Genomic DNA, 6,000 nt, shown 5'->3' with positions numbered 1-6,000 from the left:
GTTCCGGAAATGACGGCAGTATTCTTCGCAGGGACGTTGATCGTTCCGAAAGAGATGGGTGGCGTCGCCACCGTCCACTGAAGATTGCTTGCCGGCGGTGATGGCAAGATCACCTTCTCGGAAGGGTTGACTTCATAGCCAGTCTCAGCAATTGCGTCAACAAGGAACTGATCAGCTGGGTATCTATAGCCCTTACAAGCAGGGTAATGATGAAACGTGGCAAAGGAAAGTTTCTTCCTTGCCGAAGAACCCGATCTAAAAGAAGACTTTGATGGGGGTTTATGCATAGCAATCAAACCCAAAGTTGCATGCTTTTAGATGGACTAACCAGAATCCACTCAGCGTCGCATTCCTTTCTCCAGATGACTAACTCACGTCTCCAATTTGGACCACCATTTCCCCAAAGGTGAAAATAACATTCGAAATGCGAGCATGTATACGATCTCAACTTGAGAATACAAATGCCAACTTGCTTGCAGGAGACAATAAATGAAAATACCTTGCCCTTGATGAGTTGGACCGACAAATCAATGGCCGATCCACCAATTGATGATTCCAATGCAGCCGCCAGAGAATCCTCATTAAGTTGAAAAACATGTCGGCTAAAGGACACAACCATAATGAAATGGCTCGTGTCGTCCGAAGGATGGACAGATCTCCCACAAGAAATGAAAACCTTGTCCGCAAAGATGGAGCCCGGCGAGAAATCCAAACCCAGGGTTGATCCACTAGAGGAACGCATAGGAGATGGGTATAGCCATGTAGATCGAAGCCCGCCGGAGAAGATGAGCGGAGAGGATCCACAATTCATAGGCTAGAATTGTAGATTGCTGGAAAACCTAGGCCGTGGGTGGAGAGAGTGGGTGGGAGCGCCATGGCCGTGTAGTGTGGTAATTGTCGAGCACTTTGTTACACCTGCCGTTGACCGTATTTTGTGCGGCCTTAAGCCTTTGCTTCTACTTCTTCAGACTCCTCGCTGTGGTAATAAGCCTTCTGTGGAGGTTCTCTTGTTCCATGTGCGTTTTTGGGATGATGTGTGCATCTTCGTCCGGACTGTTTTCCTCCCCAGAGGGGGTTTGATGAGGTTTATCCTTGGCGTCTCCATGTTCGGACATCGGATCCGTACTATGTTCGTCGATTGCAGTTTCATCGTGCTCTGCTGCTGGGTCAATGTGGTCGTCATTTCCTCTGGAGTCGACTGGAGTGTTATTTTCTCTTGCGCTGTTATTGCTGTTTTTGCTATGGCGGGACTTAGAGCAGCGCCGCTGACGCTGGCGCTTGGTTTGCTTCTTGGAGGGGTCATCCTCCGTTGTCTCGTCGCCATTGCCTTCTTTGGGTGTATCCACCATGTATATGTCATGTGATGAAGTGGCTGTCTAGCGCCCTATGGCACTGGTTCTTGTTCCTCTCCTACATCGTCGTCCATGCCGTCGATGTCTTTGGAGTCGAGATCGAGCATGTCGGTTAAATCGTCGACAGAGGCTACTAAGTGGGTGGTGGGTTGGTGGCGAATTTCTTCGTCGTCCGCATCCCATCCTAGCCGGACATAGTTCGGCCAAGGTTCTCCTGACAAAGAGAGGGACCTTAATGAATTTAGCACATCGCCGAAAGGCAAGTGCTGAAAGATATCCGCGGAAGTTAACTCCATGATCGGTGCCCAATCGGATTCAATGGGCACGGATGCAGGCGGTTCGGAGCCCGTGGCCGGGGACAAATCCAATGGTTCGGCAACACAGCTCTCGTAAGGGGTGAAGTTAGTATCCGGCTCTATCGCCACTGAGAGTGCGGCCTCCATGGAGGGGTCTATCCACCCGTCCTCGGATGGCGCAATTTGTTCCGGATTGAGGGCCGGAGTAGTTGCAGGTGTGATCTCCCAAACACTGTCCGACGGTAGAGCTAAATCACTCTTGTCGTGATCGTGTGGAGCACCTGACATGGACTCGAATCCGTCGAAGATCAAGTCTCCGCGGATATCGGCAATGTAATTCAAGTTTCCGAACCTGACCTGGTGGCAAGGGGCGTAGCTCTCAATCTGCTCCAGATGGCCAAGCGAGTTGGCCCGCAGTGCGAAGCCACCGAATACGAAGATCTGTCCGGGGAGGAAAACCTCACCCTGGACTGCATCATTACTGATGATCGAAGGAGCCATCAAGCCTTACGGTGACGGCACAGTGGAACTCTCAATGAAAGCACCAATGTCGGTGTCAAAACCGGCAGATCTCGGGTAGGGGGTCCCGAACTGTGCGTCTAAGGCGGATGGTTACAGGAGGCGGGGGTCATGATGTTTACCCAGGTTCGGGCCCTCTCGATGGAGGTAATACCCTACGTCCCGCTTGATTGATCTTGATGATATGAGTATTACAAGAGTTAATCTACCACGAGATCATAGAGGCTAAACCCTAGAAGCTAGCCTATGGTATGATTGTTGTTGTCCTACGGACTAAACACCCCGGTTTATATAGACACCGGAGGGGGCTAGGGTTACACAGAGTCGGTTACAAGGGAGGAGATCTATATATCCGCATTGCCAAGCTTGCCTTCCATGCCAAGGAGAGTCCCATCCGGACACGGGACAAAGTCTTCAATCTTGTATCTTCATAGTCCAACAGTCCAGCCAAAGGATGTAGTCCGGCTGTCCGAAGACCCCCTAATCCAGGACTCCCTCTCCCGGTGATGACCGTAGTTTGAGGAGTTCATGTGTTCACTATGTGTTAATACTTTGTTCGAGTTCTCTATTAAAAGGAGGCCTTAATATCCCTTAGTTTCCAATATGGAGCCCGCTGCCACGGGAGGGTAGGACAAAAGATGTCATGCAAGTTCTTTTAATAAAGCACGTATGACTATTTACGGAATGCATGCCTACATTATATCGATGAACTGGAGCTAGTGCCATATCGCCCTAGGTTATAACTGTCTCATGATGAATATCATCCAACAAGTCACCGATCCAATGCCTACGAACTTTTCCATATTGTTTCTGCTAAGTTACTACTGCTATCATCACTATTACACTTGCTACAAACTACTGCTATCACTATTACTGTTACCGTGCTATTGTCACTATTATCAAAACTATCAAACTACTTTGCTACTGATCACTTGCTGCAGATAATTAATCTCCAGGTGTGGTTGAATTGACAACTCAGCTGCTAATACCTTCAAATATTCTTTGGCTCCCCTTATGTCGAATCTATAAATTTGGGTTGAATACTCTACCCTCAAAAACTGTTGCGATCCCCTATACTTGTGGGTTATCAAGACCTTTTTTTTGGCGCTATTGCCAGGGAGCATAGCTATATTTGTTGAGTCACTTGGGATTATTATCATATTATCATTATGAAGAATCTGAAGGATGCTATGACTAAGATATTTTCCTCAAAGACATGGGGAGGTAAGGAACTTCCATCCAGTTCTGCTTTAGATTCACCTTATGTTATAATTAAACTTGCAACACCACCACATGCTATTATTTCTGATATGTGGCAAGTTATTGATGATGCTACTTCTACTATGAATGATGCTAGTACCTTGCTTGATAATGATGATGTGCCACTTGGTGAATTCCTTGATAAACAAATTGCTGGAGTTATACAACATGATGTTGTTGAATCTGATGATGAGCTTGAAACTGAATCCCCTGAAACACCTACTAGAACTAGCCTTCCTAGATATGAATTTCCTAAGGTACCGAAAGGTTATGTTATGAGTGAAGAAACAACTAGAGATATTCTTGCTTGCAATGATAGAGATGATCTAGAGAAATTATTACACAAGTATAAACAAAAACCTCTGAATGCTAGAATGAAATGTGATCCTAAGTTTGCTACTTCACCTATCTTTATTGATGATAAGGATTATGAATTCTCTGTCGAGCCAGAGCTAATTACTCTGGTTGAATCTGATCCTTTCCATGGTTATGAAACTGAAACTGTTGTGACACATCTTACTAAGTTGAATGACATAGCCACCCTTTTTAGTCATGATGATAAAACTCACTATTAATTTATTCTCAAATTATTTCCTTTCTCGTTAATGGGTGATGCTAAAGCTTGGCACCGTACTCTTGCTCCTGGTTGTGTGTGTAGTCCCCAGGATACGACTTACTACTTCTCTAAAAAAATATTTTCCTGCTCATATGAAACAAGCTGCCTTACAGGAAATATTTAACTTTCTGCAAACTAAAGGAGAGAGTCTCCCACAAGCTTGGGGGAGGCTTTGCCAGTTACTTAATGATTTGCCTGATCATCCTCTTAAGAAAAATGAAATACTTGATATCTTCTATAATGGACTAACCGATGCTTCTAGGGACTTCCTAGATAGTTGTGCTGGTTGTGTTTTCAGGGAACGAACTGTTGAACAAGCTGAATAATTATTGAATAACATATTGAAAATTATGATGATTGGACTATTCCTGAACCACCGCCTAAACCCACTCCGAAGAAGTGGGGTATATTATATCTCAGTCCCTAAGATATGCAAGAGGCAAAGAAATCTATGAAGGAAAAAGGTATTAAAGATGAGGATGTTAAAAATTTACCTCCTATTGAAGAAATACAGGGGCTTAATACACCACCAATGCCTAAGGTGGTAGAGGTAAATTCTCTTATTGTCAGGACCCCGATCCTAAGCCACATTGATCTAGCATGTAACACATCATATCACTTTGCGGCCTCACGCATGGTATACCCATGGGTGCCACCTTACCTGGCCCGGGACCATTTGCGTCTTTTGGCTCACGTATATGATAGTGTCGCTAGCATCCATATGACAGAGAACCCGGGCCAACATGACTAGTCGTGAACCCAAAGTGGCACTAACTTACAGGGACAGGCATACATGACCCAACAACAAACATGTCAGTCATCAGCGAGTGAATTCGGGCTGTAGCAACTGGGCTAGCAGGACTCCAGGAATCTGGGCTATAGAAGGCTAACAGGACTCTGAAAGACACCGCGTGACATTTCCCCGAAGGGGACAAACACAAGATCGAAGAAAGACACATGTCGGCTAGTCTAAGTGTTCCGGAGCAGTAGTAACTGGGCTAGCAGGACTCTGGTAAACCGGGCTGTAGCAGACTACCATGGCTCAGTGGAAGCACTAGACTACATATCCCCATATGAGAGGCTACCAAGGATAAACAACTAGGTTGTCGGATCCCACACATACCAAGCATTTCAATCATACACATAATATGCCCGATATGTGTAAATACAACATGGCATCACAACAAAACTCTATGACTCAAAGTATTTATTCATAAGGCTCCGAAGAGCCAAGTATTACAAACATGGGTCTCGTGACCCAACATACAGAGCATACAAGCAACAAGCACAAGCGGAAGCTTAACTTGTCTGAGTACAGACAACTACAAATGAAAAGGCTGAGAAGCCTGACTATCTACAAGATCCTGCCGAGGGCACAAGATCGTAGCTGAGGTAACAAGCTAAACATCAAAGTCCACGCGGAACTACTAGTGAGACTGAAGTCTCTCTGCAAAAACATAAATTAAGCAAACATGAGTATAAATGTACCTGTCGGATTTCGGGTTCCGGCAGACCCTTGAGGTTCGAACACTAGGGTGCGCGCGGATATCTCTCCCCTTCCGGTCTACATCCAATCTCCTCGCGTGATCTAAGCTGGAAACAACGAACAACACAAGGGACACGAGGTTTATACTGGTTCGGGCCACCATTGTGGTGTAATACCCTACTCCACTGTGTGGTGTGGTGGATTGCCTCAGGGGCTGGTGATGAACAGTACAAGGGAAGAACAGCCTCGCGAGAGGTGTTCTTGAACTGGCGTGATGAACTGCTTGGGTGAGTTCAGTCGCCTCTCTCTCTCTCTCTTTGTTGGGGTTCTACTAGATCTCTAGCCGTCTCCCTACTATGTGGTGGCTAGCTCTATTTATAGAGACCCCGAGCCTCTCCCCAAATAATGAGTGGGAAGGGCGCCAACAATTGGCCATTTTGGAGGGGAACATCTAGTACAAGTTGTCCTGAC

The sequence above is a fragment of the Triticum aestivum genome, chromosome 2A (genome assembly GCF_018294505.1).
Source record: "Triticum aestivum cultivar Chinese Spring chromosome 2A, IWGSC CS RefSeq v2.1, whole genome shotgun sequence".
In the NCBI taxonomy this organism is placed as follows: Eukaryota; Viridiplantae; Streptophyta; class Magnoliopsida; order Poales; family Poaceae; genus Triticum; species Triticum aestivum.
Note: the sequence above shows the minus strand (reverse complement) of the source record.